General features: G+C 35.3%; 1 pseudogene; it reads right to left on the bottom strand.

The window, feature by feature from the left end:
• Positions 1-1,039, bottom strand: part of LOC109081050 — a 70,708-nt pseudogene extending 69,669 nt beyond the window's left edge.
• Positions 1,040-12,638: the final 11,599 nt, after the last annotated feature.

Genomic DNA, 12,638 nt, shown 5'->3' with positions numbered 1-12,638 from the left:
ATATATATATATATATATATTATATATAATATATATATATATATGTATATATAACTCTGAATTGCACTTTTTTTTTTCCATTTCTAGACTGAAAATAGTAACCCTTAAATGCTTCCTATGGTAAACATCTACAGTAATTTAATGGGTTTTATTCAAATCAGGTTACCAAAAATGATTTTTTAACATAACTGAATCAATCTAAATAGCCTATTTTAGGTTACACCAACAATATTTAAGGGTAAGATCAGGTAGAAATAACTCTGGATAACAGTTTTTACAGTAAAGTGATATTTTACCATAACATTGTTTATAAATCTGCATGATGTAATCATTTGTATATTTTATGTTTTAAAATTGCTTAAATCGATTGAAACTCAAAGTCAATAGGGCAAGACTCCAAACAAGTTTAAAACAACCTCAAGTTTACTATAGTAACTTTTCTGATGCCAAACACTTAATGAATTCTCATCGGTCGTCAGGTGTCTCACTCACCCAGCCCAAGTCCCACTACGAGCCGTCCAACCAGCAGAGCCTCCTTATTAGGTGCAGATCCTAACACTATCGCCCCAATGGCGAAGGTGAAGCTGGCCATGAGGATGCACACCCGCCGCCCGAACAGTCCGTTGAGATACGCGCCGAGCAGCGCGGACACCGCCGCCGCGGCAACAGTCCCGGACACCAGCAGCTCCTGCCACAGGGCAGTTACATTCATGTCCCTCTTGAGCAAAAGCATCGCTTTCCGGACACCACCCCGGTGTCATAGCCGAACAGAAAGCCGCCGATGGCGGAGAACACGGCCAGGACGTAGATGAAGCCCGGCCGTGACATCCTGCTGGAGCTGTTTGCCCGCGCAGCACGCTCCAGGTCCGCCGGCGCAAGGGGACGTTGCTGAGGGACCGGCGGTGCTGAGGCTGGCGCTCGACGGAGCCTTTATGAGACTCCGCGCTCTCCATCATCCGACGCTCGCGCGCTTCCTCCTCTCGCCCATCAGATTGCTCATACTACGCAGATTATAGTCATCGCTGGATTTGCGGGACATAAGTGAAAAGCCGCAAGAATAAATGTGCACAGTGAGTCAAAGACAGGGTGAACTGCAGAAGTGGGGCTGATGTGAGTCTAGCTTGGTGTTGTGTGTTTGTGTTGTTGATGTGGTTTTATGAATGAATGGTCTGTCCAGTCTGACTCCTCACAAGTTGTGTCACGGCCTCTGTGCTTGAAGTCTGGGAGGATCAGAGATGAGCGTGAAGGCAAAGGTAGCTCAGCGTCATCGTGGACGTGTGGGCATGGCGTCAAAGAACTACACATCAACACACACGTGCAGAGAAATACATCTATTGCCCAGGTAGCTTGTTCTTCCTCTTAATCTCACAATACTAAAAACAGTTATTTTTTTATTTTTTTTTATGAGCAATTATTTTTATATGAAATGTATTTGCACATATCTAGGCTACTCTTTTATAGTGAATGTTAAAATGACACTTTATTTATTTATTTATTTATTTATTTAAGCCCTTCATAATAGACAAGCCAGATAGCGTTATGAAAAAGCCCTTCTAGTCTCACAGAAGGATTAATTAACATTATTAATTAACTAAGTTTTATTAAATTTAAATTGTTTTATTAACTTGAACTTTAAGCATATTTAATTATTTAAAAAATGATAAATACTAATAATTTTGACATTTCAAAGCATTAAAACCACCAAAATATGACCATTTTCCCTACATCCCCAGGATATCATTTACATAAGGAATAATTGACGACGGGCCGTTGAATTATTAGAAAAATAATGCACACCCGAGGTTATTTTTCTAATAATTCAATGGCCAGGAATCGATTATTCTGCTTATACTACGGTTACCACACCTCAAGACATCGATCCGTTGATTTATTTAAAGGGATTCGTCCGGGATTTTGGACTATTTCTTCCGCATCTCATCCAATGCCTCTTTTGCTAGTACCAAAACGTTGTTTTATAGCTGATAACGGAGACTTGAGACGTTGATAGCCTTCAAACACACACAAAAAAAAATATAATAAAAAGAGATAGAGACACACAGAGATAGAGAGAGAGATTTGTGTGAATTAGGCTAACGTAGTACCTCTGTGCGTCTCTAAACACTCTTCTTCTGCAGCGTCTCTAAACAGCGCTGTTATTACAGCGCTAGTGTGTAGCCTTTAAGTTGCTACACTGTATAGGCTAACTGATAAAAACCGTCAAGGCAGCGCTGACAACACCTTTATGTGCAAACTGCGTGACTTTTATTATAGTTTTACTTTACTAAGTGATATGGAACTGTGATGCAGTCAGGAGAGCTGCCTTATACTACGGGTTTCCCAGAAAATAATTGCACACCTCAGAACGTTCGTCAGCCAATCAGATTCAAGCATTCAACACCCCCATAGTATAAACTGTTTCATACTACGGGGCCGTTGAATGCTTGAATCTGATTGGCTGATGAACGTTCTGAGGTGTGCAATTATTACAATATTATAATGCATCACCAACTTGGGTGTGCGTTATTTTTCTAATAATTCAACGCCCTGTCGTCAGTTATTCCTTACTTAATGCATACCTGCCAGCCAAGCAGCATCCAATATTCAGACAGACTATGGAATAAATCTAATTATACTACGGGCCGTTGAATGCTTGAATCTGATTGGCTGGTGAACATTCTGAGGTGTGCAATTATTTTTTGGGAAACGCACGGCGAACATAGTTCCAGGCAGCTCTCTTAACCGCATTACAGTTCCATATCACTTCGCATAGTAAAACTGTAATAACGGAAATTAAAGGACTAAGAAAAACAACACACATGACAGACGATTTTCCAAAAGTAAGTACAGCATGACATTTCTCACTAGCGGGTAATAACAGCGCTGTTTAGAGACGCTGCTGCATAACACTGCTGAGGGACGCACAGAGGTAGCCTAATTCACACAAGCTCTCTCTCTCTCTTTCAGTGTGTCTCTGTCTCTCTCGCTCTCTTTCTAATAACTTCATTAATACCGCATTAGAATGCTATCAACGACTCAAGCCTCCATTACCAGCTTTAAAATGACGTTTTGTAACCAGCAAAAAGAGGCATTGGATGAGATGCGGAAGAGATAATCCTACCCACAATAGTGATTTAAGTAGAAAAATCAGATGAATCCCTTTAAATATAACATCTGATCGATGTCTTGAGGTGTGGTAACTGTAGTATATGCAGAATAATTGACTCCGGGCCGTTGAATCATTAGAAAAATAATCCACACCTGAGTAACGGCTGCTTCGCGTCATGGCCGCATCACCACCTCGAGTGTGCATTATTTTTCTAATAATTCAACGGCCCTGAGTCAATTATTCCTTACTTAATGGACAGGTAGTACCACGTCAGTTTAAGCACTGTTCCATATTAATGTGCTGCATTAATTGATGCACACCAACACACACACACACACACATACACACACACACACGCACACACTCACACATACATACACGCAAGCACTCACACACACACACTAACTCTCAACACACACACACACACACACACACACACACACACACATAATACAACAATTACTATGAGTTGTTTTCCACATCATTGGGTATATGAGAGTTTATAATTTATGTTGAAGAAGTAATTTCTTTATGAGTGTTTTATTATTTTTTAGTTCAGACCAAAGTAATGTTGTCCAGTCTCTTCTTTTTTTTTGTCTACCCTATTATTATTTTGTCCATCCTGTTATAATACGATATCCAAAAGGCATCAGATATCAGGAATGGCGCAGATACGACATTAATTGACATTAAGAACCCGTCAGTCATTCTGTAATTGCAGTTTAATTATGTTCCATTTTGAAAATTACCTGACCATTGATTGAATAACCTTTTAAATCTTTCAAAGCAAATCATAAACTTATAAATGTTAAAATTTGAAATTATGTTACAAGCTGCTTGTTTTCTCAACCATTTGGTCAAGGACAATTAAATGTTTCATGTTTTTTTTTTTTTTTTTTTATTGCAGTCTCTACTTGAAAAGCAAAAACATTTCTAAATAGAGGTTAAAGGGTTTTGGTTAACTAATTTGATGTTTTATGCTTTGATAACGGTTCTTGGAGCCTGAAGAATTCAATTAACTTAATGCATGAAATGAAATAAAAATACATTTGCTGTTAAAATTCAGTTCAGTCTTACTGGAAATAAACAAAATCCTTTTTGTATCTCCTTTTCTTTTTTTCTTTTCTTTTTCTTTTTCTTTTGGCTAGCATGTTTTATAGACACAAATGTACAGTAAAATCAAATTGAACTTCTGCTGCACATACAGGATAAATAAGAATTACTGTTATCCCCAGACATTTATGTTTCCACAGCTCTGTGAACAGCTGGGTCTGCCTGCACTAAACATGATAATTCTACATTAGGCTGTAATGGTGCCATCTTAGCAGTTCCCATGGGAAAATAGTATTGATCAGAGTTTGTTCTTTAATAGCTCAAGAAGATAAGTTCACATTTGATGTCTCATTTGGTCTCCTTAAACACAAACAGGCACAAATCTATATGTAATAGAGACAGTTTTCTTAACATGCAGTAACACTGAAACATTAAGCACAGAATGAAACTATTTTTTGCAAACTCTTCTGACACCAGAAGAAGCACATGAGATATGTATTTATTTATTTTCTGGAAGAAAATCAAGTAAATGACTTCAGCAGAAGTCGTCATTTGATCAGTTATTTTATCTGTTTTTAGGAGAAACAGTTAGATATTAAATAGATTTGTCTTTTTCATCCACCAACAAGTTTTGCAACAAAACAACAATAAATACATCATAAATATTGACTAAATATACAGATTTCCCCCTACTATTTAGATTTTTTTACTCAACTGAGCTCAACTAAAATGTAATGTTGTCGAAAGAATTAACATCAAATCAGAATTTAATCTTGCTAGCCCAGCACCACAAAATGACCACCACATTGTTTTCAGATAACTGTATACAAATAAATATTTACATCTACTGAGAAAAGTACATAGGTAACATAAACTAATAAATGTAATGTGATGCATATTTGTTGGTCATACATAAAGGGAAAAACATAAGATACATGTAAGGTTTCTGTAATAGTAACTAATAAACTGAATGTGTTTTAAATACACATTAGCCAGGTTAACCATCAATAAAGTTCTTTCAGTTTTATATATTTTAACTATAATTAGAATATAAGAATAATTAATTATAGTTAACTGTATTTGAATATTGCTTGTTACACAGTTAGCCATTAGTTAATACTTTTTTAACTGATTTTTTTTTAACTGACTTTTTTAAATCTCTATTGATTTATACTGATTTTAAGCAATTTAAATAAATACATTCTGAAAATATTATTATTATTTAAAATACATTTAAATGCATTGCTATGTAGTGCCTGTGCTTGTGCCTTTCTTTGTGTGTTCGGACTTTTATGCTGTTGAGGGTTTCCTATGGTTGTTTTGTAGTCCATTGTAGTTCCCTCTTGTTCATTGGTTCCCTCTTGATTGTCTCCCCAAGTGTTCCTTTTATTTTGTCAGTTAACCTTAGTGTGTATATAAAGGTGTATTTATGTCTTGTCCTAATTACCGTAATTACCAGATTCCGACTTGTAAAAAGCATTACGTCCTCGTGAAAATTGTAATGACAACTTGTAAACTGGGAATTTCCTGAGAACTACAACTTGTACCACCTGACTGTCACAGATTTATTTAGGCACTATGTTAAGGCAGTGATAGTGTTGCCATAAAAAATGCATAATTCTAAATCCAGGACACGAACATCTAGAATGAAGTAGAATGTCGTCATTATAATTACAACATGGCACGAGTGCAGTATAAGCCCTAATGTTTTCCATTGTTCATGGTAAGTTGTTGTTCAGTCATTTGTGAGCTCAGTTCTGTTTGTATGTCCACTGAGTTCCTTGTGTTTTGTTGGTTTATTTAATAATTGTGTGGTGGTGGCGGCATCCACTATGGCTCCTCCCAAGCCGTGGATATCTGCTTCAGCTCCCCCTGAGCCATCTTTTCACTTTGTCATGGCCAACAAGACTGTGTCTGACTGATGGGCTACTTACATGACACAGTTTTCAACTCAAAATTGAAAAAACTCTTAATGCGATTTGGCCATTAATTTACACAAAAACTGCACTTTTGATGGTCTCAAAAATAAGCTTTTGAAAACAAGTTTTTATCTCCAACCAAATTTGTGAAAACATTGACGTTATATGCATGCGTAATATGTGTACTATAGTCTACAGGAATGTGTATGTGCACAGATGTGTAGTTTTTCTTTACAAAGTGACATCGCCATCTACTGACCTGACATGTATAATATAGTATTTTTTGTCGTTTTTGTGATGGTTGTTATCTGTACAGGAAAATGTTCAAAAATGCAAAGGAATCAAAGTTGCGTAAAAGAATGTACCCCTGCCTGTTCGATCACGGTGACCGAGGCCTCTCATGAACTGTCTATACTTCCTGTTTACTCTCTGTGTTCCCTGTCTGCTCCATCACAAACATAGAGTCCATCCCTGAACTCTCTGTAACACCCATTAACTCAGAGAAAAGTGAAAACAGGATCCAAATGCAGAAGACAACATAAAAAAATTTAATAAAACAACAAAACAAAAGGAACGCAAAGGAAAGAGGAACAGGACCAAGCTCACAAAATGACATGAAAGGACAACAATTGACCAAGAACAACGTAAATGCTAGGGATTATATAAACATTAAAGGTTGTTTGACTAACAAGATATCAAGGAACCAGTGTTGCCAGATGTACAATAATTAGCGCATTTGTACGATAATTTTGACCTCAGTACGATTTACAATCAATAATGAAAAAAATAATAATTCCATAATGTATGATAATTTCAGAATTTTGTGACACTTCACATGATGGTCGTTGTATTTATAAGGCTTCTTATACGCATTGATCGTGCCCACCTTAGAATGTGTTAAGAATGCGGGAGGGTGCGCTGCTTTTAAACGAACAAGCACTATGTTGCAGTCCATAAAGCTATCAAATCTGTACCGTAAATGACCCCCTCAACATCGCAGGATTCCGATGACAGTGACTCGGAGGTGTAGTTTAAACCTTCCCACTAAGGTACGCCTAGTTATTTATCTATTGTGTTAATTTGCAGATCATGTCAAAAACTTGTTGGTAGATAAATAGCTGTATTCTGTACGTTTGACTCTACGTTTGACATTTTGACTCTACGTTTGACTACGTTTGACATTTTCTTTCCAAAATACGATGATTTTGAGCTCCTTGTATGATACTTGGATATTTCCAATCTGGCAACACTGCAAGAAACACCTGGGGAGACCAGGAGATCAACGGTGCATTCCAAATGGGATATATTGCCCTCCAAAGGGCACTTTGGAGTGAAAACAATCATGGTCGCCACATTGTAGGGTCGTTCCAAACCAAAGTGCTCAAAACTGGCCACTTCAAAGGGCACTTCAAATTAAAGATTTCAAAGGTTACAACTGATGGACACTTCATCCAACATGATTATTTGCGCTGATGACGGTGCCTTTCAAATGGGCACGGGATGATGACGCAGAAAAGCACTTCAAGAAACAGTTGTTTGGTCCCCTACACCCTTCAACCCTTCGAGGCTCTCATTCCATAAGGTAAACACTTTGAAGGGATTAGGGCATAGGGATGAGCCCTTCTAAATGAAACGCAGGGTAAGATGGACCCAATGAACAAGAAGATAACAAAGGACTACAAAACAAGCACAATAAACAGGAAATGAAGCAACATAAAAGTTTGAACTCAAAACAAAGGCACAAGGACAGGTAATATGTAACATACTGTACATGAAAATAGTTGACAATAAATGTTTCATTTAAGCTTTATTTATTTTATTTTTTTAAAAAAAAAATTTGGCATTCCATACTACAGTATGTGAGCAGAGTGTGTTCATGGCAATTCATAACATTTTTATGTTTTGTTGACTTGGTGGTTATGAATTTGTACAATCTTAGTTTGTACATTTCTGGCCAGTCTAGTCACCACAAAGGGTTAGGTTTAGATTCACTTGAAAATGTTTCTCTTTTTTCTCTCGCTAATAGCATGGAGCAGGAAATAATATATCATGAGTAGAGCTGTTGATCAAAACTGTTTGATCAACTGAAATACTAATTAATGGTCTTTATTTTTATCGATTCAAGTACAGTGGGGAATCACTGATATGAGATTCTACAATCTCCAAAAGATGTTCTTGAGCTTGTATTTGTAGGCTACACGTCGGGTAATCTGACTCTTTACAAAAGAGCTTATTTTGAGGATTATTCATTAATCATCCTCCCATCTTGTCTTCCGTCTTATGGTTGTATTAGTGGCTTTCAACTAACATAACACAAGATCAGTTCTAACTGCAATCAGTAAATTCAACAACATTTTTACTTTGATGTAGGTGCGTCAGCCCATTAGACAGCTGGTCTCACTATGTGAAGAACTAGACACAAAGCTAATTTTTGTAAACACTGCTGGTGAAAGATACTCACTACACTTTCATTTATACAGTATTTGCAAGTGTGCAAACCCATGCATAACATTTTTTCTGGGTCCAAGAATGTAACCAATTGTTCAACACTATTGGGGACCAAAAGTAAAATGTTAAGACACAATCACTGAAAACTATAAATTATAATGTGAATATTGAAAGGGATGTGTCACTTTCAGTGTCTGTATTGGCCTTTGACTGTTTTTTTATGCCTGAGGAATTTTATGATAAGGGAGTGGTTTTGTGTGTGTGTGTGTGTGTGTGTGTGTGTGTGAGAGAGAGAGAGAGAGAGAGAGAGAGAGAGAGAGAGAGAGAGAGAGAGAGAGAGAGAGAGAGAATCATTTCCTTTAACTAGGGAAAAGCCAGAATGAGGAAATGTTTCCATTAAAAATACGGAGTGTCTATTTACACTAAGTGCATATTAAGGGATAATATTTTTTTACATTTGGAAATTAACTTCATTTGTTTTAATATGAAATGGAAATGTATTTATTACAATCTACATCTTCAGAAATTTTATTGTACGAGCAGAGGCAGACAGTAGTGAAATATTTTTACTTTGCTTTAAAAGTACTTTTCAATTGTCTGTACTTTATCAGTGTTTTTCTTTCTTAGAAAACTTTACTTTCACAAACATTCCAAACAGCATTAAACTATAAATTGTACTTTTTACTGCACTCGTGTCATATTAAATATTATTTAATACTTAATTACATTAGAAATCTAGTACTATCTTACTTTTACTCAAGTAAAAGTAATTCAAAGATTTACTTGAGTACAAGAAAGTATAAAATGTTCTTAAATATTAAAAGTAAAACAAACAAACAAACAAACAAACAAAAACCTTTTATTTATGTAATGTAGTGAAATAAAAAGTATGATATTATGCTTATGTATGTGGTCTGCAATAATCTTTAGGTATGTGGTACGTCAAAGTAACATCCACATGAATGCCAGGACCCAAGGTTTCCCAGCAGAACTGACTGTGTACTTGTTGCCTAATATATCCCTCCTCTTGAAAGGTACCATTGCAATGATATAATCAATGTTATTCACTACACCTGTGAGTGGCTTTAATGTTCATGATTCAGTAGTATTCCACCAGAAGCCTGTATTGAATGTTTAGTATTGTAGCCTTTTTCAAACAGTTGCCTAGGTTACCCACTTCTTATGATAAGAGTCCTAATCTGGGATGAGTATGGTCCATGAGTGTGGTTATTTAGATTATAGGAACTGATTGTAAATCAACAACATTTCACAGAGGACACGGATATGCTTGGACACAGCTTGTGCTGATCGAGTGATTGTTGATGATTAGTTTACATTCTGAAAAACAACAACAACTGCTTTTTGCATTTGATACAGCTTTGTGGAATGACTCTTTTAAGATATTCTCAACATGTATATTTCTGTTTACTATAACAGTATAGAATAATTGTGATAGATTGGATTTATACTGTAGATGAGACAACAACACCTTAAACCAGACAAACAGATATATTGCCACCTGCTGGACAGAATAGACCTTGTAAATGGCACCTATATTCCTTACAAGCCTTTTCACTCTTGTACCATATAATCTTTATTGGGAAAACATTTTTAGTCACAAGTTTAGCAGCTGCTTTGGTGTTCAATGACATCAGAGATACAGGTATGTAGCAACTCATAATGTAATAACTGCACATAATGTAATAAATATTACTTTATTATTGTAATAAAATGTTTTTTTTTTCAAAACGTAATAAAATCTTGAGCTCATAATGTAATAATCATTTTTCACATAATGTAATAGGTTATTGTATGAGAAATGTATTACATTATAAGTTGCCACAGTGTGTTCATAATGTAATCACAGTTCATAAGGTAATACCAGCACATAATTTAAAAACAATTGTTATTATGTTTACAATATCACAATATCAATATACAATATCTTTCAATATAATAAATTTGAGCACAAAACATAATCGTAGTTTTATTAAAATAAAATTAGGCTTATTAGGCTAGATTGTGAACTTTTATTTTTTATAAAAAGCTTACTATTTTTTTTTTTATTATGACATGCTTAATTTTTGAGATATACAGTAGGACTGGTTTCCCAGATAGGATTAGGCCATAGTTCAATTAGGACATTTAAGTAATTTTTATAAACGTACCTTAAAAAAAACAAACATTACTGGTGTGCATTTTGAGACAAAATAAAGGCACTGATATATTTTAAGGTCAGTCAGTGCTAGTTTATTTCAGATGAAACAGCTCAGACTTTAGTCTGGCATTAGGCTTAAGCCTTGTCTGTGAAACCGGGGGATAGTCATTTAAATGGTTGTTATAACCATTTATAGGCCTAATGTATTTATAATTTTGGCAATAAAAGACGGTTTTAATCTTCCTGAGGTAAATGTCACGTGACTGACACATTCTTCACAGGCTGTTATACTGATGATTTCCCTGGATAAAACCGCTTATAGGCACAGAAATTATGTATGATTGTAAATTGTACTTAATTTTTCAATATATCCTATGATGTACATTCATGTTATAACTTGTATTAAAGTGAAGAATTGTTCATTTAATATGTGCTCCGTGCTGCCGTTGCCTGAGGCAGATAACGCGATCTATCCCAGACTATATTAGACTTTGGAAACTTTTTTTTTTTTTTTTTTTTTCAAAATTTGTTCATAAAAAAATGCCTTTAATTCAAAGGACAAAGAATTTAGTAGGGGTGCAACTAAATTATTCCTTTTTATCAATTAAAACATATTTATATGTGAACACTGTTGTTGTCATCATACCAGGGACATTACCTGAGATATTAAAGTCCACATGAAATCAAAAGTTTACCATTTGAGATATATTTTAATATATAATATTTAATATATTAAATATATTAATATTTAGTTTATTAGCGCACATTGCTAGTCTTAAAGGGTTACTCCACTGCAAAATTACAATTTTGTCATTAATCACTTACCCACATGTCGTTCCAAACCCGTAAAAGCTTTTGTTCAAAGAATTAATCTTTTATGGGTTTGGAACGACATGGGGGTAAGTGATTAATGACAAAATTTTCATTTTGGGATGGAGTATCCCTTTAAGGTCAACAATTAATCTGTGCAAGTTAATCCTCTGAAAAAAAAAAAAAAAAAAAAAAAAAATAAATGTTTTTGGTAATCTTTAATCAGAATCTGATCATTTACTTCCGCTCTGGAATGGCATGCCTTCACTGATGGCTTGGGCAGAATATGCTTAACCCCCACTATCTGTAAATCATTCAGAAATTTTAAGTTTAAAGTTTTTTTTTTATAATTATGATGCTAAGAGGATATATATACACACATAGGCTTAATAACAGCACAAATATTTTGACTGTCCCTTATACTGGGCTGCTTATACTTTATTGTAAGTATAATTATGTTTATTGTAAGTATATTATATTATATTATATAATTATGACAATATTACATTTTTTTGGTCAGTTTATAATGTAATACATTTCTGATAATGTAATAATTGTTATTACATTACGAGCTCAATATTTTATTACATTTTGAGACAATTATCACATTATGACCATTTTATTACAATAATAATGTAATACTTATTACATTACATTGTTACATGTGCAGTTTTACATGATGAAATGCTACAAGCGTATGATTTTTTAGGCACACACACACCCACACACACACACACACACACACACACACACACACACACACACACACACACACACACACAACACACACACACACCATGCTAGGTTTCTCTGTGGTGACTTTCCATGGACTTCTATTACTTTTGTACTGACCAAACAATATTTTCTATCCCCTAAACCTACCCCTTACAGAAAAACCTCTGTCTGCATTGTTTACACTTTCAGATAAACAGGCCAGTCCCCCACAATGTCAAAAATTTCAAGTTTTACTATCCTTGTGGGGAAATTTGGTCCCCACAATGTAGCATAAGCAAGCACACACACACACAACACACACACACACACACACACACACACACACACACACACACACCACACACACACACACACACACACACACACACACACACACACACACACACACACACACACACACACACACACA

Source organism: Cyprinus carpio, chromosome B4 (assembly GCF_018340385.1).
Source record: "Cyprinus carpio isolate SPL01 chromosome B4, ASM1834038v1, whole genome shotgun sequence".
Classification (NCBI taxonomy): Eukaryota; Metazoa; Chordata; class Actinopteri; order Cypriniformes; family Cyprinidae; genus Cyprinus; species Cyprinus carpio.
Note: the sequence above shows the minus strand (reverse complement) of the source record. Positions and strands in the feature narration are given on the sequence as shown.